The sequence below is a fragment of the Pagrus pagrus genome (assembly GCF_965226575.1).
Source record: "Pagrus pagrus genome assembly, chromosome: 5".
Taxonomy (NCBI): domain Eukaryota; kingdom Metazoa; phylum Chordata; class Actinopteri; order Spariformes; family Sparidae; genus Pagrus; species Pagrus pagrus.
Genome location: NC_140189.1, coordinates 9,208,020 through 9,235,578, shown reverse-complemented (window position 1 = coordinate 9,235,578; position 27,559 = coordinate 9,208,020).

Here is a 27,559-nt window from a genome sequence, read left to right as displayed (position 1 = left end):
AAAATTATTTTAATAACATAACAGTGAGTGAACATACAATGAATTTGGAAAGCATCTTTTTTTGTCTTAAAATTATTTAAAGCAAAGAAATGTTTGTACATCTTTGTCCAGTCAGGACGTCATATCTTTGTTCCCCTCGTATCGCTTTGACCTGAAGGACTGAGCAATTTTTTGCAGAAGGCTGTCAAGGCCCACATACAATGAACTGAGGTCCATCAACAGCAGCCTGCTGAATTCCTTGACGATCTGTATATATGAAGTATTAACATGACATCATTTTAGTGCAGCGCCATTACACTATTTACAAGTTAAAAGTGATATAGATTTTCACATTTTAGCTTAATCAATGAATATTCCAAATCCTAATCCTAATTAATATTTGATATCGCACAAAACCATTCAACATTTTCAGCTGAATTTGCAATATATAAAATATAAGGTCAGTGGGACGATGTCAAGCCTGTTGCTACAGCACAATACTGACCACAACTAGACCAAAACAGTTCAACTTAACCTTAGTGAAGCAAGAAAGCCTTTGGTTTGCAAGAAAGTTTGTTAAGCTGTGAAACAGCACATTTTACAGTTAAACAATAAAGTTGTGTTATTGTCTTAATTGACAGCCGTGCACCAAAACAGTAAATGTCACTCAAAATTATAAAAATTATAAATTACCAGAAACATTTTATTCATTGTTCCTTAGAATCAAAACGTTTTGGTATTGGCTGAGATGCATATAAAACAATATATGCCGATAACGATATATCTGCACTCGGCCAATATCGCCTGATAATTTTGGCCTTCAGATATATCAATTTGTCATTTGCTAGGCATCATTTCACAATCCTTTCTAAGCACATTTTCTGATGTTTTTAACTGAGGGACAGTTGGATGCTGTTAGCCTTGAACCCTGCTGCATGCTATAGCATTTAAGAGAGAGAAACATCTGATCAACCGATAGGACAATATTAACTGGTGGCCGGTCAATCAGAGCTCCCTTAGTCTACAGTATTTCTTCTCTCTGTGTACTAAACGTCAACATCAGCCATACAACATGTATTCTCTTACTTACAGCACCTTTTTAAAAGTGTGTTTACAAACAGCCACTAACAAATCTTGCATGGTTTGCCTTTAAGTTCCGTTAAGTCCACACATGGAACTCCATCCAATAAGGAAGATGTGTTTAAAAGCTCTGGAAACAACAAATTAAGATGAAATTTGAGTCAAGATTTTTTTACTCAAGCTACTTTTTCAAGCTCAAGAATGAACATTCAAGCTTGAATAATGTGGGGATTTTAAAATTAAAGTTCATCTTTTATTCAAAATGCATCTGCTCCTCGAGGGTCTCTAAAGCCTAAGCTCACTGTTCTTGTTTTGAAACTCAACACACACAGTTCATTCACAGGACATTTCTGTGGAAATAAACTTGGTTTCTACTCTAATTCTTATCATTACAGCAATGTTCAAAACAAAAAGGCAGTATTAAACAAGGGAAACAGGAGTATACAGTGTGTCTGGTGGGAGAATGGCAACTGCTTTTGCGTAATTAACACATTAAACTGTAAGCTTTGTCTTCAGAATTTCCATGGCAATGTGTAGCCCTGGAGGCCTCACAGTGCGTATCGATCCGCTGATATTACATGTAAGCCTCTGAGGTTCGTCACTAATTCACAGGTCATTGTTGGAGAGACTGAAAGAGTGAGAAAAACAACATAAGATGGACTGGTGAGCAGTAAAAAAATATATGAGTAAGTGTGTGTGTGTGGGTGGGCTGGGGAGTGGCGGTCATCAGGGAATCAGGAAAAACAAGAAGAAGACAGAGAGCAAGAAGGGATGGAATGAAAAATCTGTGTTTTCATTCAGCTTTTCTGCCCTCTGTCTGGCTAAGCAATCTGCTGGTGCTGCCCTCCGCATCCATCATTGTTATAGCCAGTGAGGAGAATGTCAGTCTCAGGACTGCTGCACAAGTGTGTTGGCCTGCCCGAGTATTTGTGCGTGCAGCTATGTGTATGTAAGCGTGCACATTTCACACACACTCCTCTCTCTCTGTAGAAGAACAGAGGCTGTATATCTCCTGTACTTACAGGGACCATCGTTTCTCACAGCCCTGCCAAAGGCACTGGAGCCTGACTGAAAGGAAAAAGTCCACCCTAACACACTGTAAAGGAACAGTTCCAGGAACACGGTGACATCGCTACGACCAAGTCCAAAGAAAATGACAACAGTTTATCCAGATTATCTAACCACTATCTTTGCAGGTGAAAAGTTCAAAGTTGTCCCTGACAGTTTATACTCATCATGCACATATCTACAGTGGTCCAGAAGTCTGTGACCACGAGTCAAGACTATGCATTTGTATCAAATGTAATACTGTTACTATTTTCATTACAAATGATCGGCTTAACAATTTGAGTGAAAAGTTGAATCTTTGTAAATGTTCATGGATTTCAGAATATCTTAGTATTTGTTATGTCCCCCTTTTGCTTTAATGACCGCATGCACTCAAGCTAGCATAACAGGCAAAACAGCCCCGGACTTAAATCTTCCCACCACCATGTTTCATTGTGGGTTTGAAACACTGTGGTGTCACTGTCTCTCCTGTTCGTCTCCTTACATACACCCTTCTATCACTCCATAAATCAATAAGTTGGATCCTGGTATTTCTTTGCCCACCTCAAGCCAGCCTTGTGGCCCTTCTGAGTAGTGGTTTAGAAACTAAGGCTAGAAACATGGTCCATGCAAATCATGAAAGCTAATGACAATGCCTTGGCCCAGCTGGCACAGACACACATCCCCAGTCAACATATTCGATGTGTGCTGTCACACAAAGGTGGAGGTAATTAACGATAATCCACAAGGGGGGATATAAAGCTAATCAGTTTCCATGGCTACAGCAGTAAACAAACATGTTGCCTGTGGAGGAATGTGTACTGCTGTAGCTACTGCACTGAATTAATTTTCAAAAAGGAAATAGACAATGGGCTGTGCACCTGTTGAACTGCAGAGAGAGAATTTATCACTCTTGTTCGACACGTGCGTTTTGATGAGGATATTTCAGGATGACACCGGGTACATATCATCTTCTAGGGATATCTGGCCCTCCATCGCACTCCAGGGAACCCATCAGTGTCCCATCACAGGCTCAGAGCGTTAGCAGTGACTCTTCGTGATCTTGCAAACTGACTGAGCCATCATGACGTGGCTGTGTGATACAAGATTGGTTCATCTACTGTATCCAAAATCACCAGTGATGTTTGCAAGGCCATCTGGGAAGTATTATGTTTGTATTATGCAAATTGAGGTGGATCCAGTGAGTTGGGGAGGGAAATATTGATAAAGGTTGTGACTTACCACTCAAAGCACTTGGTGGTGGTGAACCTGGGCATTCAGGCAGAGGACTGTGGTCTTTTCGGGGTTAGTCACTGTGTCCTCTCTGAAGACACTTGTGCTGCCTCAGACACCAGCAGCTTCTTCTCTGTTGCAGCTGCTAATTTGGCTGATTTCTATTGATCAATTTTCCCTGTTTATCATGACTGTTTCATTTGACTTTTGTCCTTACTCTGTGATGGATGCAGTGTTAGAAAAATATACTTTTTTGTCCAACCTGTGTTGCAAAACTGTCTGTGCAGGAGACAGAAGAGAAAGATGACAGACGTTTTTTAAAGCCTTTGTGTGCTCAGCTGTCAGTAATACCGTAGCTTCTAACTGAATCACTTGAGTTTCTCTCCTGTGTTCCTGTTTGTACTTTCAGACATCTGCTTTATTTAAAGCTGTTTCAGAAGTCGTGTTTAGTTACCAACATTTCCTGAGCTTGCTTTTTCATAATAAAAGCTTTTTCAACAACAAAATAACTTTGTTTGCAGCTAATCTTCGATGCAGGAGTGAGTGTTTTTAACTGCCACAGCCATGGATCAGCCCGCTGCTTATAAGTCATCAGTTAAAACACACCTCCAAGCGGATAGCCCTGATGTGATGGAGATGCAAATCCTTGATGAGCCGAGTCAAACAGAGTCAAGCCATGCCAGCATATGAGTGAAAGCCTCAGGCAGACCAAAAGAGATACACTGCAAGCTAGCACATCAATTTAACTTCATCAAGCTTAAAGAAGAGAGAACACAAGTGTACCTGATTGCTACTGACTTTCATCTTTTTTTGCAACCTCGAGTTGAAGTTGTAAACACTAAAAGGTTTGTTATAGTAACAAGAGAAAATTATATTTGTTATTACCATCCCTGGTTTTACTCAAGTATAAGATGTGAGTGCTTCTTCCACCACTGGCCTGCAGCCCCATCGACTGTTAAGTTAAAATTCAGATTTGCAAAATCACTCCTGCTTGTGTGTGTTAGGTAAGCTGCGGGTGGTGGTAATGATGGTAAGTCATATCTCCTCTCGGCAGAATGAAAACATTTATAAAGACGTTCTGCTGAGTGACTGGATGCATTGGCATAACGCAATGCCCTTTTTTGTGCGGCCACTCCGAGCGCTGAGCGGATGTAGGTACTGTCATTTACCTACATCCTCCTCGCTCCGATGTCCAGATATCAAATAAAAAACAGATAGTAAACCACAAAAGGGAAGTGTCAATCATACAGCGGCGGTTCCAAGATATTGTTGGCATAGAAACAAGATGCACATGCAGCGTTGTAACATTTTATTTTTCAATACACTGTGTGTGTGTGTGTGTGTGTGTGTGTGTGTGTGTGTGTGTGTGTGTGTGTGTGTGTGTGTGTGTGTGTGTGACAAAGGAAGTAGAAAAGAAAGAAAATAATTAAAAGATGAAGAAAAATTCAAAAACATTAATTAAAAGGGGGGCAATACAGAAGTAGCACAATTAATGATAAAAATAATACAATAAGGGAGAGATAAGTAAGGGAGGTTATGTCAAATACAGCAGCTTGGCCAGTAGCCTTAAACTCTAAATGATGACACTGTACCTACCCCTCTAGTGTCAGTTTTGCATGTGAAACTCCGAGGTGAAGTTTGCGATAAAAGCTATAACATATTATGACTTTTGGACTGTTATCAACGTTGTGAAATGGTTGGTTAGTTTTGGGCATAAAAGCTACTTGGTTGAGTAAGGAAATTATCATATTTTGGTTTAACTATGTTCAGTGTCGCAAGTCAAGTAAGTGACATAACTCACAGAACATAAGTGACTTAAGTTACGTCATAAATGTACATTAACTTACAAATCACTCTTGGTCACAAACGGGACACAACCACTGTCCCTGAAGGGACAGTCCTCTTGTATGACCCATGCAACCACCCCAACCACTCCCTGACATGGACTTTTCTCAGTCTTTATACTACTACACTGGAAGGGTGCCTCAAGATGTGATGCTAGATGATAACCTGCAGAGTCAAACATGGAGAGGGCCAGGGCCAAGGCTCAGGCTACTATGTCACATGAACTCTGGTCTCTGGCATGCATTGGACATAACTGTCCTCTAAACATCAATGATTCCTGTCATCAGTTATGAAGCCTCCTGCTTGAGTCTCCTTTTGTCAGTCAGTTAAGGATTGTACACAGAGTAAGATAATGCAGGCTATGAACTATTACAGAGTCTTGTTTAAAAACATTATTTAAAACAAGTACAATTGATAAACTGTATTTCCCCTTTATTGTGGACACTCAAGCTTACAGTCATTACAATCCTCAGGACAAAAGGTTCCTCTCACTCTTTTAACATGAAGATATTTTTAAAAAGAAATGTTTTGGACAGTCTGGTCACGTACGATTGATTCCTAGTGTTTTTTTTTTATGACCATCGACTTTTAACACACAAGTTGAGAGTCTGAGACTATCCTCAGACAAAATTGAGAAAACTGGCAACAACTTTTCAACATATTATTCTGTACAATTTAGCAAATGGTTGAAATAGCCATAGGCAGTAACTTTTTGTTATGTACCAATGAGTTTAAAGGCAACGATCAATAGATTCATTTAATACAAAAGACTTTGAACAACTTTGAAGAAGTTGATTCTCAGGCAGTTATGAAGTGCTTCTTTTGTCTGTAATTTCTAAGATGATATGTGGTCAGGAGACAACAATATCCTCGGAGGTCGCTCTAAAATCTAAAAAAATTGTATATCATCATACACACCCTGAACCACCTGCTCCACCTTTCAGCGACAACCCTGCTGTGTTTTCATTAACACCAGGAAATAAAAGTGGTGGAATAAGGTTGAGAGTATGTCTGTGTGTGTGCAAAGAAAGCTTTATCTGTGGGTGACTGCTAATGAATGCCCACATCGATCTCTCCCTGACATTTGTCTGGCCAGTTGATAGTGCTCCCTTCCTTACACTGCCACCTGGGTGCAGGAAGCAGAGACATATTGATGATTTTTCTTTCTTTTGAAGTAAAAAGAGGGAGGGCCGACATTTGCTCGGCTCTGCTGCTTCGCAGGAGGGTGCAATGAGCATTTTCCATGTAGCAGAATAAATGCATAAAACTTTTCAAACGTACAGGTTTGGAGCAACATGGAATTCAAAGCAATGAAGGACTCATTAAATTGTTTTCGGTTTGAACCTTCACTGCCTTCACCACACTGACAGAGTTTAGTATCAACATCCATCCAAGTGATCCGGTCACAGGTGGACAGCTCTAAGTTAAGCTGTGAACATCCCGAGGATGCATTGAGGACGCATTTGAGATCTAATCACGCCACATTCAGAGGTGGTCTGGGCCACATGTAACCATATTCTTTTAACACTGTGTACGCACATGTGTCCTGGGCCACATTGAAGGACCACCTACTCAACTGACATCCTCTTTTAAAACAAGCAGAAGAAGAAGCCACAACAACAGACAGGATTACACTCTGTCTGATCTCCAGGTGCTTCACTGTAATGTAAATGACATGTTTGGTCTCTGTTAACCTGCCGATGTCAGCAGCCGATGTTTGTGAACACACTGTTTCAACTGATCCAACCAGTGAACTAGTAACCACAATATCACCAGACTCCCTTAACAAATCCTGTGATTTTAAAAGTTTAAAAGTTTTTTTTTAACTTTGTGAAACTGCTTCAACAAATTTTGAATCATTGGTGCCTTCTTTTAAATGTAGCATTTAATCAAAACATGAAGTTGTTTGTTTCCTTGTAAAAAGTGTCAGTTTGTGGCAGCATGGCTGTACCAGCCTGTCTGCTTCTGTGTCTAAAGTGTGTCTTACCTGCCAACATTTAGCAGCTGTTTGAACACACATTTTACAAGGATTTCACCATTTACACTCAATTTATGAAAGAAGAAACATTTTATTGACCCTTAATTTTACAGTAACTATTATAGCCAACTTATTTCACACCTGCGGAGAACAAACCACTCCTTCGTTCAATTTTGTGAGTTATTAAGTTACGAGAAACTTTATGAACTCTGTGAAATGCTGTCTCTGACAAATTCTTCATTATTTTAGCCCCCTTATTAATTTGGCAAATGCTGCATATTAAGATATTTCTTTAGTGTAAAAACATTTTATCCATTTATTTGCATATAGAGTGGGGAATTGCTAACGTGCAGTCACTTGATTTGCATGTGGAGGCGCATTGATGCCAGGCATGAACTGACGGTCATAAAGCTGTACACTTGTGATTGGATCACTCAGCACTGATGGACATACTAGGTCTGAATTTTCTGAGAGATGTGATGATGCATTTTGGGAATGACAGAAGAATCATCCAAACAAAGGACCATGTTTTGCCTTGCCACAATGGTAACAAATGTGGAGGATATTTGAGATGAGATGCAGCATGATTGAATTAGGTGAAACAAAATAATAAAATAAACTGACATGAACACAATGTCAAGCTGAATGAATCATGTGAACTGAAATGGCAGTACAGTACCATTAACTCATTAGGTAACAATCATTTTACAGGTTTCATGGTAAGTGGTATTCGACTTTTTCCTTGGAATTATTCCAAATTACCACAACAATTAGCTTCAAATGTATTGAAAATGACGCCAAAATGATTTAATTATAATTAGGGCCTGGACTTTAACGCATTAATTAAGATTAATTAATTACACAAAAATTAACGCATTTTAATCGCACTTATATTTGCACCGCGGAACGTTTCTCACTGGATGAGTTTCAGGCCTACCGATTATACTGGAGCACAATTATTTAACGAGTTAAAAAGCAGCCAACACTTGGGGTGCGTCTCAGCTCGGGTCAGTAAAATTAACAGGCTGACAGTGACAATCACGTGAAACTGAGGCGAACTCATTCATGGTTGCCTCTTATTATACTGATAACAGTCTACCTATTAGCTTCCAATGTAGACGCGCGACATGCGCGCTCACAACCCAAAGCGGCGCGTAGCCGCGTGCATTCGGTGCGACGGCGACGCCGTTTTTCCCCCCATGCATGTCCGTGGAGCTGTGCGCCGCGGACGTGCACGGTTCCCTACGTTGCTGTGTCAGGCAGGTGTTTCCCACGGAGCTCTGCACCGTTTCAAAGGTGAAGGAAGCCCTAAGTGGAGAGACGTCGCCTCCGCGATGTAGAATGTGTTTTATAGAAGAGAAACACACATTTCAGGACCGCTGACTTGTATCATCAAAACAGACAAATGTAAACACAGAGATCTGAAAATCACTGGACATGTCTGTTGGGATTATACAAATCAACAGTGTAAAGTAGAGCTGTCAAGATGTATGCAGTAGTTAATTATTGCATATCCTACTGTACCTATCACTCCTATTGTTTCTGATGTACAGGTGCATTAGAATGTCATGGGAGAGTTTATTAAGGCCTGTCACTAATTCAATTCAAAAAGTGAAACTAATAGCCTACATTATGTATATGTCCATTACACACCGAATGAAACATCCCATGTCTTTATTTATTCAGTTTATTTAAATAGTAATAATTATGGCTAACATTCAATGAAGACCTAAAATTCAGTATCCCCAAAAATGTAAATATTACAAAGGAACTTTTTTTTTTCTTTCTTTTTTTTTATTCAGTCATTATTCAATGGTATACTAAAACCTATATGAAAAAAACTGCTTCTCACTGTTCTCAGGTCAAATATTTATATGCGATTAAAAATGCGATTAATTTCGATTAATTAATTACAAAGCCTCTAATTAATTAGATTAATTTTTTTAATCGAGTCCCGGCCCTAATTATAATATTCTGCTATTTTCCAATAAGTAGATAACAGCAGTTGAAAGTTAAGCTACCATGTTAGCCAGAAACTAGTTGGAAATGTGCCTGCAACAACTCCCTTCAATTTAGTGGCCTGCTGAGGGGAAATTAAACAGAAATTAGTCATAGACATTAAAATGACATGATCAGCAGAGGTTAAGAAGGAACCAGGTGGAAGTTTCCTGGAAAATACATTAAAGAAATGACCAGCTATTTATTAACTGCTTGTTGGAAATTAGCAGAATATAATGATTAAATAATTTAGGGTAATTTCTCAGTAAATCTTAAAGTAATTATTGTGTTAATTTGGGGGCAATTTCAAAGGAATTTCAAATTTGTTACTTTGTAATTACCAACCACTTACCATTATTTTTTTTTTTTTGAGGTTGTAAAATGAAGTGATAACGTTCATTGTTACCATTAACCTCTAAAACCAAGCAACCTTAATGGTGACCCGTATCTTAAATGCAAACCTATTTAATTAAAGCAGAAATATGAATCGGAACTCTGCTCTCAATCCTTAATCACAGCCTTACCACCCTGTGTCCTCACTCCGGTAGGGTTTCCTCACCCTTCTTTCCATGAAAGGTCATTTGGTCCTCACAGACCACAGACTTGCCACAACACACACTCACACTTAAACAAATACAGTGTCAGTTAGAGAACAGGGTGGCCTGTGGAGGGTTCGAGCAGGCCATTGTTTGAGATAGATTAAATATTGAACTGGAACTTTATGTAAGTATTTACATTTCCAGGCCTGGCTCAGCCTCTAGGGCTGCCAAACAGTTGCTAAATTATATTCAGTTTACCAGGATAATTTCATGGATTGTTTTCCCTTCCCCTCCCATGTCCCTAGATCCCCTTCAAAGAGCCACGTCCTGCTGCCGGGAGCCCAAGGGGGCCAGCAAGGCCCTCTATCCCCTTTTTTGGCAATTTCATGCGCTGTCTGACAAAAGAGAGTTGACATATTCACACATTTGCCTTGTGTAAATGTTGAGCGTGGAACATCAGCGAAAAGGGCCATTATTTTGATTTGTGCCAGGCTACGTGGAGGCAGCAGGAGCGGTGGGGGCCTAGTCTCTGGAGGCAAATAAAGCAGCAGTCATCTTCTTTGCGTGTGGCAGTGGTATCAGTGTAAGAGAGCAGGAGCTTTACTACAATGTTTGCTCACCAAGATGAGAGCTAAAGCACAATGTAAAATAAACAAGGCAAATCCTCTGGGAGCATGTGGTAGCTAGGGCCCGGCTCTGCATGCCTTTCTGCTGGATTTAAACCAGAGTACCTGTCACCATTTGTCCTCATTCAAAGCAAGAGACACATGCAGATACAGACATAGACAGAGGCTGAGAAACAGATATAAAACTGCTAAGGGAGAAAAAACAAGTGAGAGTTTCAAAGATGGAGATACAGAGAGGGAGACTGAGCTTGACAATGACAGAGAACACAAAGAGAGACGTTGGATACCGGAGACAAACTTGGTAGGAAGGAGAATCAGAGCAAGAGGAAACAACAAAGCAGCTTCCCCCCATTGAGTAAGACAACAGTATGTGTAATAAAATTGACACATGGCTTTCTGTGCTGCTTGCGATGGTCCCCAACGCACTGGCAGCCATCCAACAGAAACCACAAGTAAAGGAATGGTGCGGGAATGGCACCAGAGATGCTCTTCTCCCTGATTCTGCCAACTACAAACATGATGCACAAATAACCTCCCTAGCTACACTACCAGACAGTATGCCCATTAAGTTTTTTGACAAGGAATTTCTTTTTGCTTTGTTAACCTGTCATGCTGTACAGTCAAAAGTCAACATGTTGGCTTTTCTCCTTACCACTCTGAGGGGAAATAAAAGCAACCTATAACACAAAGGAATAGCTTTTAGATGGATGATTTTGATGCAATTTTCAAATTGTTCACATAAAATACTTTAAAAAACCTTTTATGGTTGCCAGAGCAGCAAGCATCTCCATATGCTGATGTGTTTAAAAGCCTGTCTTATTTTTGGTATTGCACTATCACGAAATGCCTGTGTTTACATCTGTTCTGAAGCAGCCCGTCTGCAGGGCAGTGCTTCTCCTGCCCTTGGTTTACATTGCAGTTATAGCAGAAAATTAGATTTCAATTTCAAAGCTGAACAAACTAAAAGCTACTGTGAAGTCCACTGAGCAGCCACTAGGGGCTACAATGTTAATTACACCCTGTAAGACAAATATGTTTGACGGAGTGAGCAATGATGATGTGCATCTTGCTTCAAAGTAGTGGTAAGAAGCAATAATAAACAGTTTTCATACTATATTGGACGAAAATGGTATCCACAATTTATGTCATATTCAGTATGTTCTCCTTTATGGAAGGAAGTGGAAGCCAGAGATTGGGACTTGAGTTTGCAACTTGGACTCGAGTCGCACATAAGTCGAATCCTTAGTGACTTGAGACTTGACTTGAAACTCACCCTCAAAAGACTTGTGACTTCACTCGTTATTAACAATCTTAATAATTAATTGGCACATCATCATTAAGAAAAGGTCTGATGAGCTGAACATCATTCCAGCTGTGTCTCAATTCAGGGGCCACATCCTGGATGAATTGAGACATAGCTTTGCATGAGGCGTAACCTTACGCATCTGGTGTGCGCTGCACACGGCCACAGGAACAAAATTATGGTGTAAAGCACAACTGCTGCTGCTCTCACGTTTGTCATGGCACAGCAGTTACTCCTGACTGTTGTAGGTGTGCTTTGTGCTAACGTTTTAGCAATACAGCTACCTAGACTTGAGGGAAACTCCAGACCGGATTAGCGTCTACCGTTACCATGTAAACAAACACGACCGGAAGTCGCGCCCATAATTCACGCAAGGCATCACAGGGGCTAGGAATAAGGTGGATACGTGGCATTTTGAAGCATCTAGTCTCTACAGAAGTTGAAGGGAAGGATATGGTGTTGCACCTGCGCACAGAATTGGAGAATTGGAACTCAAGTCATGTTCTTTGTACGCTGATAAAAGAGAGTGGGCTGGCCTCAATGATCTCTCACCAAAAACTGTGTCTATTGTGTGTCTTTGTAACCTCAATGTGATAAATCGAGAGAACAGAGCACATTTACTATATACTGTCTCTCCTTGAAGGCATTAATGGTGTTGAAGAGTGTGAGGAATAAGAAACGAGAACTTGATAGAAAAGTTAAAACACTGCCTGTTTTCACACCTCCACACACCTAGTCAAACATTGGCCAAATTAAACTGAAAAGGTTTCATCCTGTGGGGAACATGTACATGCTCTGCAAATTCTATGGTGGGCAATTAGATCACACAGTGAGGAGATGTCTTCTTTGCGAGTTGACATTTTGGCCTGAGTTTAAAGCTCAAAAGAAATCACCTTGAACCGTCCCTAATGGAGAGAGTTCATGTGCTCAGCAAATCTCAGCACTTTCCCCTTAAGACTTAATTATGTCTTGTGGAAATATATTTTTTGCCTGATGATGGAAAATCACTAAACACATCAAATGATTCTTCTGGGGACTTTAAATATAACACTAAAATGTAATGATAATCTGGCCACAATTTGCTGACTTTATTAAGAGGAAAAACGGTTATATGTACATATGGACAAACCAAAAGACCTATTTAACACGGCAGCTAGGGGTGAGCGATAAAGACCAAAATGCATATCTCTCTAACAACATATCTCTTATTATTTATTATTATTGTATTTTCTACAAAGTGGACTGCATGTTCAGTTGTAAATCAAAGCCCCAATTTTCCATGATCTTTCAAATGAATATGGCAACAGCAGCACATGCAGATACAGCAGCTGGTAGTTCTTTACTACATTTTTATTTTTGACATGATATTTTTTAAGCTGCACTGCTGAAAACATGTATTACCTGATTAAAATGAATTCAACAGCACTAGAGAAGAATGCGGCAACTATTCAGCCAGTAGAGCTGAACCGCCCATGAGAGGAAAGAGATTCAGGATGGGAGCCGTGCTAATCCAGCTTGGATTTAAGGCTGCTCCTGGCTAATGTCGGGTCGCAGAAAAGGAAATGGACAAATGGGATTCCATGCAACGGGAAATCAGAGACTGTTGTGGCCACATTTTTACAGAGACCTATCTCCAACATAACATCCTTGATCAAGCTGTCTGGCTCAACAGATGAACCTGCTTTCCGAGCCAACAGAGTGCAGGACCCCGGCATGCATGGAGTGGATCAAAACATCAGTGGTGCTTGGTGCTCACACGCAGTGGATGGATAATGTTAACAGATGTTGAATTTTTGTTATGAAGATGCTGACTCTATCATTATCATCATCTTTTTGCCTATGTTTACATCCAGGCTGATGCAAATTTAAAAAAAGCACTACAGACAAGTTTTCTGGGTGTTCATGTCTTTGTGCATTCGTACACAAATATGTGTGTGTACAAATACACGTGTGTATGTGTATAAAAAATACTGACAAAGTAAAAGCAAAGAAAAAAAATACATAATGTAAAATAACATTCAGTTAAATATCACCCCTAGAATGTTGCAGTCATGCCAGATAATTTGATAACTATGAATAACATAGAATTAAAATAAAAATACAGTAATGTAAAATGGCTACGATTAGAATAATGTGAATGGTTATAAAATACAGTTATTTTAAACAATTACAACTGGTGGTTTGGAGGTTTAAAATCACATTTCTGAAATGGCTAAAGGGTACAAGGGTATTGATTTTAACTCTGTATTTTGTTCCAGGAGTCAGGGAAACTAAAATTAAAAGCTGTATTTCCAAGTTTGGACCTGACTTGTGAACCATAAAGCATGACAGTCAGTAGAGCGTATTTCTTTCTAGCAATTCTGTTAAATAATGTGGTAGCTTTCCAGTCAAGGCTTCATATATAAAAAGATACCAGTGATTATCTGTCTTCTTTGAGGGAAAACCATCCAACCTTATCATATAAAATACAACGATGTGTACCATAAACATCACCTGTTATAAATGTCATAGCAGAGTGATAGACAGTACAGAACCTAGACTGTTCACTGACATGAAAATTGCCTCAACATTTCTACAAAATATAGAAAAGATCATTTTATTCTTGTGGAGGTAGCCAATTTTTTGTCTCAGTCCGCACACAAGACTATCAGTGTAATATTCTAAAGTTATATTTTCCTCAATCCAAATGCTGAGATATCTTCAGTGACCCCCTCAATCAAAAGTCTGTTTATAGTAGAAATATCAAAATAATTATAATCTATAGCACTGGCTCTGGAAAATAACATACATGTAGTTTTTTCAGCATTTAGGACCAGTCTACAGTTGTTGAGACAGTTCTGTAAGGTGTTAAATAATGTTGTGTAAGTGATCAGCAAGGATGACAGAATGCTATTGATATAGATGGTAAATAGAACTGGACCCAAAATTGACCCCTGTGGGACACCATTCATTACTGTTAGAAACTAAAAATGTGCTGCAAAGTGCGTTTTTTTAATAGAAGGCTGATACAATGTCATTTTAAAACCAAGGTGACAGCAGTGACAGTACCGTGGCCAGCTCTAAAGGTAGATTGGAATGGGCTCAGGATAGAAGCTCTGGATATAAATGTCTTCAATTGGTCAATGAAGAGAGATTCTAGGATGGCTACTAGCCAGGGGAGTTTGGATATCAGCCCGTAATTATTAAGATTGTTCTTGTCACCTCCTGTATGTACAGGTGTAGGATGAGCTGTCTTGGGATATACCAGAGTCATTTGAAAGATTGAAAATATGGGTTATTTGGTCTAAAATAAAAAGGGTGTGAGCTTGAGAAAAAAGAGGTCCAGATTGTCCTCTCCAGTATACTTCTTGGGATCATTGGCAAGGAAAGCATCTTTAACTACACTTGAAGATACAGGATCACAGGGGAAATATTATCATCTGTTGTAGAGGGATTTAATCCCTCATTCTGAAAGAGGCCACTACTGCTATAAAGTGTTCTTTTAAACACTAAACTAATCTCTCTGTGGTCAGAAAGAAAACAGTCATCGACTTTAAATTGGGTGGGAACTGTGCAGGAGTTGTTTTTTTATTATAGTTCACAGCCTTCCAAAAAATTGCTGGTTTTGAATAAGAGTTGGAGATTAAATCCAGGAAATTGGCTTTCAACACCATGATCTTGCCCGTATTTCTAACTTGTGTGAAAGCAGTTCAATGGAAATTGTCTCCAGAACATCTAGTGAGAGAATAATCTAAGGCCAACTCAACATCTGGAATTTCAGTTGTAAGGTGAATACCACTTTGATTAAGATCATTTAAAAAGATTTGTTGATTAAAATCTGAGCGATGCTCAACAATGATTTGGGATTTCAGTCTTTTTAAATGAGTGCTCCATTCATACAGGCCACCGGGCAGTGATCACTAATCCCAAGGTCGAAGACACCAGCAGAAATTATTTTATTACTTTTATTTGTTGAAATTAAATCAATTAGAGTTGATTTCAGAGGGGTTTTCAGAAAAGGTCTTGTGGGTTCATTAATTGTGATAGGTTTAGATTGCAACAGATTTCTTTAAAGGAGTCAGAGGCACCAGACAGCCATCACAATTGCCTCTCTATTAACATTACTTGTGAGTATATCTACCAGATTAGTTATGGAGCTAGTGAGAACTGAAGGGGGCCTGTACATACCAGTTACAATAATACAATCATTAGACTACAAAACTCATTTGAGATCGATGAACTCAAAGCAATTCGGGACAGAAACAGCGTGAGAGAAATGAGACCGAAAATGGGATTTTGCATTTACAGCCACTACTCCTCCTCTCCTCTGTCCATCTATTCTGAGTAAATTGTCGCCAGTTATTGCCACATCAGAGTCACTAACACTTTTCTCCAACCATGGCCAGGAGGGGGGACTGGTGTATTAGGAGTGGAGAGTAAGGCCGAATAATGACCTTTCCAGGTGTGAAGACAGTCAGTCTTAACACCTTGAGAGGCAACTATCAGTACATAGTACACAACATACAGTCTTATATTTAGATTTGTGTCAATGTAAGAATAAAATTGTCTTCAGATTCAGCATTTGTAGTTCTTTGCTTTGTCAACCTATTTAGTTTGCATTGGGATTAAGGGACAGACTTCAGAAACTGTAAAGTTTGGAGCACTACGCATTATAAATACCCTGTGTTTACCCATTTCTCTTCACAACATTTCAATAACAATTTATGCATCTGAGCAGCAGAAGATTTCCCCCTCGGGGATAGACTAATATTGTGGTAGCACAACACGCACACACTCACACACACTCAAATTGGATCAAGTGGAAGATGATGGACTTGGTATTTGTGCTAAGAAAATGCCTTGAGTATTCTAACACATGCAATGGTAGATAAAGTGAAGGGAGAGGAGGGAAAAGAGTATGGTAATACTAGTAAATAAGAGGAAAGGAAAAAGAGTAACAGTAAAGACAGAATAAATAAAGAAGAGAAATAAGAATGTGGGGGAGACACCTCTGTCTTGTAGCTGTTTCTCCCCAACCTCACTCATGAGAGAAGACAAATTGATTTTTGATCAATCAATAAATCAATTTTTATTTGTAAAAACAACAAAAGTTAACTCACAACACTTTCCAATATGTATTTCCTAACAATGTGCAGACAATTTCTGTTGGAAACAAGCCACAGTGGGGTTAAAATATCACTAAACTTCTGCTGGTGAATAAACAGAAAAGGCATGTGTCTGTCCGCAGCTGTCCTCACCATTCATCCATTGACATCATCCTTTCTGATACTGCAAACCAAACTATAAAGTCAAAAATATATTTAGATCCTGTCCACATAGTTTTCTGTATCTTCAATCTGAAGCTGGTTTTCCTGGTGTTGGGCTCGGCCCCTTAATGTTTCAGCTTGCACTTATAAAATACACAGTAATGTGCTTCCAACTTTGTTTCAACAGTTTAGGTTTGTCCCTTTCCTGTTTCAACATGACAATACCCCAGAGCACAAAGCAATCTTGAACCAGAAGACTAGAGGCTGTTATAGCAGCACATGGTGTCACAATCATGTGTATCACTATTAGATAGGGGTAAAATGACCAATGACCAGGTGTTCACGTTCTCCACTCAAGTGTCCTTTTGACAATGCTTACCACCATTTTCCATTTTTTTCATTTCATTCCTACATTTTCTGCTTGCAAAAAAGAATATGCTTCCCAGCACCTTTAATGCTCACTAATTACATTTTTTCTTTAAACCTACCAAGACTGAATTTTTATGACCTGGTCAACCCAATCCACACTGCGTTTCAGAGCGGCACTATTATACTTACAGGGATGTGTGACAGTGCTCCTCCTCTTTAGTTAAATAATGGTGTATTTCCTTATAAGCTGTCAAACAGAGTTGTTGATGGGACAGGGGACTGGGAGATGGCAGAGGAAGGGGGTCCACCGGCCAAGGACCACATTCCTCTCTCTCAGTAACGACGAGTGCCATGGCTTGAATAGCAATAGCATGTGTTTTTTAAAGGGAGTGCCGCGTTGTGCCTGCACCTTACTTGGCACCAAGATTATGCATCGTTTACCTAGCAAAAAGGAGATTGAAACTAACTATAGCTGTGCAAGTGCATTTAGGGCATGGCTAAATGTAAGCTACTAACATTTTATCCTGACGACTGGGCTGTGAGGTATCAAATACTCATATAAAAGAAAACAGTTAAGGATGTAGAGCTCCTTTTTTTCTGAGACCTTATATCCATTAAGTCACAACTCAAAGGCTCTGTTCCAAGCCATTGATTCTGTCATTAGCTGCTACCCCGGACAAGCCTCCACAGAGAAGTGTAAGGAATTTTCAGTCTATTTTACTCAGAAGGTTGATAAAATAAGATGCCATATTTCACTACCATGGAATTCAGCTGTCTTAAATGGATGCCAACCAATTTCATTCTAATTTTAAAGGATATTGTCTCTCAGACAAGGTCAGTTACCTGCTACTCTGATGTTCCAAGACAATTTCTCAAAGAGGTCTTTGAAACTGTAGGCCCTGGTATTCTGTCTTTTGTCAACAGTTCTGGCCACAGCAACTATTTTTTTCCCTGATGCAACTGATCATATTAATTTTAGACCCATTTCAAATTGCCTTTTTTATCAAAAGTTTTATAAAAATGTTTTTGGCCAATTTCCTATCTGTAGTAATACAATATTTCTGAGAAATTCCAGTCAGGTTTTAGAACACAACAACAGCAGAGAAACAGCCCTGCTTAAGGTAGTCGATGACATCCTCCCTACAGCAGATGCAGGACAATGCTCAGTGTTAATCCTTTTAGTTCAGCTTTTGACACTATAGATAATGCTATTTGAATTGAGCACCTTGAACAGTGGGTAGGTATCTCAAACTCAGTACTGAGCTTCTTTAAATCCTATTCAATGAATAGGACTTTCTCCACAGCAAAAATCATATCTGGGATACCACAGGGCTCAGTTCTTGACCTCTTCCTTTTCTCCCTCTACATACTTCTACTAGGTCATAATTTGTCAGGATAGTTAGCTGTTATACACTTATATATATCCTTAGGTATGATCCTAACTGCTTTAATTCTCTCAGAAATTGGACATTAAAATGTTGGATGTCACAAACTGTTCTTAATTTAAATGAAACCAAAACTGAAATAGCCTTACTCTGCCCAATGCAAATAATTGTTTCTTACAAGTTTTAGGTGACTTACCATCTAATATAAAGCCTATGGCCAGAAATTAAGGAGGCATATTTAACAGTGACCTGACCTTCATGGAGCAAGTAAAAGGTTTCCAGTCCTGCTTCGTTCAGAAATGTCAATTTAAAAAAAAAAAAAAAAATCTCAAGCTTAAATGACAGTAGATCATGCTTTTATTTCGTCTCGTCTTGGCTATTGCAACTCTCTCTACAATTGCCACAGTCAACAATATATCTTGCATCGCCAGCTTGTTCAAAATGCTGCAGCTAGAATTTTAACTGGCACTAAACATAGAGACAATGTTACCCTAAACTAAGCACATCTACACTGGCTACCAGTGAGATTAATAACTTTAATTTTAAGATTTTACTGATTACTTTCCAAGCACAGCAAGGTCCAGCCCCTAGCTTTATTGCTGACCTTTTAACTCCTTATGAGCCAACTGCAGCCTTAGATCCTTAGGCAAGGTCCTTTTGGTTGTTTTTCACACCAGGCTCAAGACCAAAGGTTTCTCTATTGGGTTGCCTGCTCTGGCCTGCCTAAGGACATTAGGCTTGCAAAATGTGTTTCATCTTTCAAATCCCTTCTGAAATTCCCTTTCATAAACAGGCTTTTATGTAAATCACTGCCTATACAAGGCTTTTTGGGAGTTTGGGAATCACTGAAGGGTCTTTGTATATCCTGCATTTCTCTTGTGTTTCACTTAACTCCTATTTCTTGTAATTTTTCAGCACACACTCGCATTTGAAGTTTTTATCTGCTCTTAGTTGTATCTTCTTGTTGGTCTGTTTTAGATCTGTTAAAGGTGCAATATGAATTTAAGTACAAAATGTTAAAAAAAATAGTGCACAGTTTTGACATTATGTCTATGTATTGTGTTGCAGATATATCTACTGAAGTTAGCATGCTAGCCAGCTAGCCTGTTCCTATCCTAGTCCAAAGGTCCTGTGCTAGAGGTGTAAACACCAATACTTCCCCAGCACACCGAGCTCCCAGTCCATACTGCTAGCTGCATGGATAACTGAGCTCATTAGAGAACAGCAGCTTCACAGAGTAGTAGTAAGTGGTAACTCTGGTGATATACTGCCCCCTATTTGTCATTTATATAATTTTGACAGGTGGCCAATTCTTACATATTGCACCTTTAACTTCAAATATCAACTTTTTATATTTATTTGTTATTGTTGCTGCTTTGGGGTTTTATTGTCATGTAAAGCACTTTGTACGCATTGTTTAAAGAAGAGTGCTACATGAATAAGTTATTATTATTAATATTATGCCAGTCAGTAAGAGAGCTCCTAAAATGTGTTTAACTTGCTTTTTCTAAGCAACTATTTACCTCTGAAGTGAGACTGGCAACACTTTGAGAGCTTCAGTGGTAAATGAAAAAATGAGTCGGATATGTGGCTTACTATCGCTGTGCAGCTGCCAATGAACTAATTTTGTTCCACTGCCAAGTGATTCTGAAGTCAGCCCTGAAACAGTATTTGTATTATTGGTAAAGATCTTTCAAACCCAGCCACTTAAAAGGAGAGAGAGGTGGAGATTTAGCTCTGCGCACAGAACAATTCACTCTGGCCTCTGTGTGACTCCAACGAAAACCTGAACAGATGGAGACAGAATGAGAAACCTCCTTTATATATCTCTAAAAGCTCAGTGATGGAAAAGTTTTGAGTGCGGCCAAATGCAGACTGGGTTGGGGGAAAGGAGCAGGGAGGGGGGAGTTGGTGATTGAGCTATCATACTCCTAGAGTGCAGTTCAGTTTTGATGAATGAGACTGAAGCAGTGGGGAGCAGAGGCTAAGTTTTTGGTCAGGGGCTGGGTTAGCAGTTGAGAGTGGTGGATGCAAAATGTGATGCATAAGCGTGTGTGTGTGTGTGTGTGTGTGTGTGTGTGTGTGTGTGTGTACATATTTGCAGGTCTATGGTGAATTCCCCGTGGAATGAAAGCCAATCTGAGCTCAAGGCCTTGAGCTATTGATCTGTTACTGGAAGCCCATCATTCACTCCTCTTACAGCCATCCTCCATCCACTCTCCACAGTCCTCTGTAGACCAGCTGAGGAGCTGTGAAGGCATTCACATGAAGTTATTAGGTTATTAGGTCATTCTCAAACAAATATAACTCTGAAGTGCTCTTTAGACGGAAGAAAAACCTGCCTACTGTTTGACCTCAATGACACCTGGTTAGGGCCACAGAAGATGGCAATGTGAATGTAAGTCAGTGGTGTATCTATACCAACAGAAAATCTTGAAGTCTTGCATTATGGATGTCATTGAACCAATTATTAGGTGGTGTAGTGATGATGTATTTTTGTAGGCTAACGCCGATGTTAGCATCACGCTGGTACCCTTGACAAAAAGTTTGCAGGATTTTACATTGGATTTTGGAGAATAGTTTATATACTTACACATTTTGTTCAGCAAGATAATCTTCACAAATGAGCACCACTTTGTGATTTTTGAAGCATAAATTAAATCTCTAAAAGTAAAAAGCAAATGTTAGGCTATAAACAGACTACATCACGGTCACATGACTTAAACGTCACCACCACTAAGCGTCTTACTACACAATTACTATACAGGTTTTCTGTAAACTGATCAATGTACAAGTTGTAAAATCAGAGTTAGAATATTTTGTATCTAAAGTCGGCCTGTAAAGACGGACTAGTGAGTAGATGAGTCTCCGTGTTCGCTGTGATGACGTTTAATGTTGCCGACAACCTCTGTAGTCTCATTTAGACACTTGTTAGCAATTGTTGTTTTTAACACATGGAAGAGCTTTAAACTGTGGGACTTTTAACGATGTATTTTATGTTGTAGAAACAATACCTGTTAATATTCAGCCTCTGGTAACCACCCACCTTATTCCAGACATTTAACAGAAAACCAATAAAAAAAACTAACGGGGCTCTATCTTACTCTAGACGCAAAGCAGCGCACAGTACAGCGCAATTGTCATTGCTCGTTTGAGACTGACGCAGTTGTCATTTCCCCCCCAGCGCCCACGTTGTGTAAAGAGCAAATGTACTTGCGCCCACCTGTGCGTCCCTGGGCGTGTTGATCTTAAAGTGAGGTGTGGTCATGCGTGCTGATGGTTGATTGCTATCTTGAGGCAGCAGAAAGCGACAGCGCTATTGACTGAATCTATTGACCCAGGCCTGCAACCTTTTGGTTTAAAGGACAGTTTTATTTTGAGTTACAGAGTGTGTGTGTGTGTGTGTGTGTGTGTGTGGGCCCGTTAGTAAGCTTGTGAATTGGTAAATGAGACAAAAAGGTACATACTGACAAAATTTGACTGTAAGTGGAAACTTTTGAGAAAAAATCTGTTGAAAAAGGACACTCTTTTACGTGTTTGATACATGTGGTATGTATGTTTTTATATTCTTTTACTTGTTTTAAAATTATTTTTCTTTTCACAAAACTCCTCATTTGCAGTTAAAGTACTGTGTTGTGTCATTTAAATTTCATTACGGTATTTGCATTTCATTGAGGTGTGCTTTGAGTTTAAAGGGAATATTAAGTTCAAAACAAAATTCTTAGTGGGATTTAAAATCAGTAATTCATTCAAATTCAAATTAATTTTCCTGCTTGCTTGGCCACCAACTTAGTTTTAAGATCTATAAATAAGTGGTTCGAAAAACTAGTATTTTCATTCCTGTTACACAGGTTAGCACAATCAACCATAAAAAAAAAGTACCCAGGGCCTGCCCATGGTACTACAACGTCCTTTAAATAATTAATAACCATATAGATCTGTGGGGTGCTACACAAGGAGTCGCTATCTGTCTGTCTGTATATTTTTCACCTATCTCCAGAACTGTTTATTAACTCTACTTCATAGTCGGCAGGTTTGTTGCTGAGGACCCAAGGAAGGGCAGTGTGGAATTTGGAATGTGCACAGCACATTCAATATTAATACACTTGAATAAACGGTGAACACCACTTTGTGCAGCAGCGGGGGCATGGCTTCAGCCCTCTGGCTTCATGGCTCTGCAGACGGAAGCTGGATTCACATGATCTCATGGGGAATCATACATAAGCAGATGTAAACAAACTGGAGATTAGCGTGGCGCAGCAGCTTGCTGTAGTAACATGTTGCTATGAGAAAAAAGCAAAAGCAGAAGGTTAACAGGTCTGGGCGAGTGGGGATACAAAGTCAAAACTGGTTTTCATTTTTTCAGCAAGAACTGGAGGAGAGATTTTACATTTCTGTCAACAGTAGAATGCTAGCTAATGTTGTTACCATGTTTACCATTGCTGCAGTTCAGGAGGCAGCATGGCTTGCTAGTTTCTTTCATTTTGAGTTGATGAAGAACAACTGCTTTGCTGACTTACATGCAGCAGTGCATGTATAAGATAAGAGCAACAGTATACTTTATGACTGCATCCTGCTGATGTGTCCTGACATTTTAAATTCAGTCAGATCAGGTTTTGTTTTTTCCACCATCAAACTGTAATTGAATGTAGAATAAAAATTAAATCAGCATGTCTTCCAAAACACAACACAGCAAAAAAAGTGTATAATAGACCTCTGTGTCATTTTGATTATGGTTGGTAAGGCTTAGGCACAACACTAGTTGCTTAGGGTCAGGTATAGATTGTGGTTTGTGTTCATGGTGAAAAGAAGAACCAGTTGATAAAAATTAAGGACCAATCATGGTCAGGAGTAAAATAAGCCTGTGTTGACTGTTGGGCAAAATGCGTCTTGTGTCAAAGTTTTTACTTTGTCTACTGTTTCCACTGATCATCCTTGAGATGTTTCAACAACTTGATTGGAGTCCACCTGTGGTAAATTCAGTTGATTGGACATGATTTGGAATGGCACACACCTGTCTATATAAGGTCCCACAGTCGACAGTGCATGTCAGAGCACAAACCAAGCCATGAAGTCCAAGGAATTGTGTGTAGACCTCCGAGACAGGATTGTTTCCAGGCACAGATCTGGGGAAGGGTACAGAAAAAATTCTGTAGCATTAAAGGTCCCAATGAGCACAGTGGCCTCCATCATCTGTAAATGGAAGAAGTTTAGAACCACCAGGAGTCTTCTTAGAGCTGGCCGCCCTGCCAAACTGAGCAATCGGGGGAGAAGGGCCTTAGTCTGCAGAGGGTGGTGAAAACTGCCCAATGCATCACTGGTTCCTCATTCCCCTCCATCGAGGCTCTCCAGAGCAAGCGATGTCTGTGAAAAAGGCACGCAGCATCGTCAAGGACTGCTCTCACCCCAACCACAGACTGTTTACACTTCCCCCCCTCTGGGAGGTGCTACAGGTCTCTTCGTACCTGGACCTTCGCTCTCTGTTTCTGTCACCCTACTGAACTCCACACCCCGGTCACTCTGACAGAGCTCCAGCGTTTCTCTGTAGAGAGAGAAGAACGTTCCAGAAGGACAACCATCTCTGCAGCACTCCACCAATCAGGCCTGTATGGTAGAGTGGCCAGACGGAAGCCACTCCTACACAATTACACTGTTCATGTTGTAAATATTATGTACATATACAAGCCTATTTCTATTTCTTAGCTTTTTATTATATTGTTTATTTTTACTATTATTATTGTTATTGTAATATTACTGTCCTTTGGCTGCTGTGACAGAAATTTCCCCGTTTGCAGGACAAATAAAGGAATTCTGATTCTGACATGACAGCCCACCTGGAGTTTGCCAAAAGGCACCTGAAGGACTCTCAGACGATGAGAAACAAAATTCTCTGGTCTGATGAAACAAAGATCGAACTCTTTGGCCTGAATGCCAAGTGTCATGTCTGGAGGAAACCAGGCACCGCTCACCGCCTGGCCAATACCATCCCTACAGTGAAGCATGGTGGTGGCAGCATCATGCTGTGGGGATGTTTTTCAGCGGCAGGAGCTGGGAGACTAGTCAGGATCGAGGGAAAGATGAATGCAGCAATGTACAGAGACATCCTTGATGAAAACCTGCTCCAGAGCGCTCTGGACCTCAGACTGGGGCGAAGGTTCAGCCCCTAGGCTATTTTTTTATGTGGGCCCCCAGCAACAGGTGATGCACTCACAGAGGGATTAGCGGAGGCTAGCATATTGTGGCTAACTCCCGGGACACTGGAGGTCAAAGCCGATGTGTCGCTGGCTCTGTAGTGGATGCGCCCGCTGTCTCACCTTCCTCACTAGCTTGAGAAGATGACGAACCGCGGTGGTCGTGGTCAACATCCTCCACCTCCGCATCTTCTTGACCCCGACAACCAGCAGCCTTAAAATATCCCATTAATTTGGGAATCTTCGCTAATAGTTCTCTGTCCCTTTTTTCTTTCTCCCGCTGCACTTTTCGCTTCTGTGCCCTGCTGGGTTTTTTGTCAAACATTTTGCCGCTGCAAAATTTTGGTTGACAGGTAACAGCCGGTGATGTAGGTAGGTCAAAACAAATCGATGAGCTTGATTGGATGAGGTGACCCATGTCTGCCCAATCAGTGCTGTTTTGTTTGTTTATTACCCCACGGACCAATAGAGGTCAATGAATGTTTCCATTAAAGTGTATTTAAATTTCTAAAAAATAATCTGACCAATTCAAGGACCCCTCCACATGTGGGGCCCCTAGGCTGCAGTCTAGGGAAGCCTGTGCAATAATCCGCATGTGGCTGTAACATAAAATGTGGAAAAGTGAAGCGCTGTGAATACTTTCTGGATGCACTGTATGAGAATGTCAAACTTTTTCATGACAACATCAGCAGCGCACATCATATTTATGTTTTGGAACAAATGACTTGCTGTTTTTTCTGAGGACAGTCTCACAGAAACATATAGTGCTGTGCTTATGTTGAGAATTTCACCCACAGTGCAGCTCCTTAACTCTGTTCCTCTCCTTTGATAATGCACACATTTGTTATCCCTCAATTTCTGTTTGGTCTGTCTGAATGTAAATCAAAAATGGCACACTTGCATTATAAAATGCGACATCAGTGTTCTCTGCAGGGGTAGTGGGATGAAAGTAATGAAAAGAAATAAAAGGAGCAGAATGAGCAGGTGGGTTGAGAGGAGAACTGACGAGTGCTGCTAAGCCCAGCCAAACTAGACCTCTTTCTCTGATGGGAATGGCCGATTGCTTCATTGCTTTATCAGCCAGGCCTCGAAAAGAAAGAGGCTGTCTCTGTGCGCCGGCATGCAGCGAGGCATTCCCTCTCCACTGGATCTGATTGCAGTGCCTGGAGTGGAGGGAGAGAACAGAAGATGGACTAGATAAGGAGATGTAATAGTGGAGGGTATGGAGCAAATGAACACTTTTATAGCCCTCCATGAGCTTGCCAGCAAGTATTTATGTTTGTGTGTGTGTGTGTGTGTGTGTGTGTGTGTGTGTGGATGTCTGGAGGTTCACCACAGTATAATTACACAGAGCAAAGATGCATCACTTTATAAAGAAGGCGAAATAAAATTAAAATATTTAACCCCTTCATGCGGTGGGGATGTCTCCTCTGTTGCTCACCATAATGTTAAGAATATGGTAACATATTGAAGCCCATTAAAAATATGCAAAAAGTGACATCTCTTTGGTCTTCTAAAAAAATATTTGTTCAGAATTTATCAGAGGCTGCCCTTGATTTTAAAGACTCTCCAGGGGGCATGTCTGCCCACCACCTTAATGAAGTCAGAGGAGAGAAAAAACAGTTCTGAATATTTGGTATCAATTGGAATCCATCTCAGTTAATAACAATTTCTTTCTGGTTTAGGGCTTACCCTATACACTTTTCTTTTTTGACAGCCAATTTGGCCCGTAATATTAATAATACATTCTAGCCATATATTAAAACTACTGGGCACATGTTTTAAATAGTCATATACATTTTAAACAGCAGTAAAACATAAATCACACTATGATCCTCTGTAATTTGTCCTCTTGTCCTCTCATAAATGGAGCAGAACACTTAACCATTTCATGCCCCGATGGTGTGCATGGTGCGCCTGTGGCCAGAGAAGGGTTGTCTTGGCAACATTTTACAGGTCACACAATTAGGTTATTTAATATGCTGTTATCAAATCTATTTATTTGGCATGTTTCCCATCGGGCATTTTGGCAGATAACATAAACCCTGGTCTGTATTCATTTCATTGTCTAATCATATTGTGTGGTGATTTTGGTATCTTTGTCAACCAAGCATATTAAATTGTTGAATAATCACTTAGGGTTCTGCCCAAACATCAGCTTCTTATGTTGTCTCACTCTGGGCTTAAGTACAACACTGCAACTGGATACTGGATTTCCACACAAGCAGACCCAAACAGTACAGATTGCACAGTGACACCTCCTCTAAGTTAGTGGTCAACACCGGAGCCCTCCAGGGCTGTGTGCTCAGCCCCCTCCTGTTTACACTGTACACCATGACTGCAGACAGGAGAGCTCTATTGTGAAGTATGAGGATGACACCACCATCATCAGCCGTATTATAAACAATGATGAGACGTGGTAAATACACTCTACTAAGAAGGTTAAATTAAATTAATTATTAAATTAAAGTTCAACTTTTACAGAGGACCAATACAAAGCATCCTGACTGGAAACATCACAAGGCTTGTGTACAGTCCAGGACAGGAAGGCTCCACAGTGTCTACTGAGCATCAGTGAAGTGAGATTGCTACCATCCATTGTCTTCTGCTTATCCAGGGTTGCAGTAGCAGCAGGCTTAGCAGTGTATTCTATATGTCCTTCTTCCCAGCAATGCTCTTCAGCTCCTCCTGGGGTATTTTTAGGCGTTCCCAGACCAGATAAGATATATAATCCCTCCAT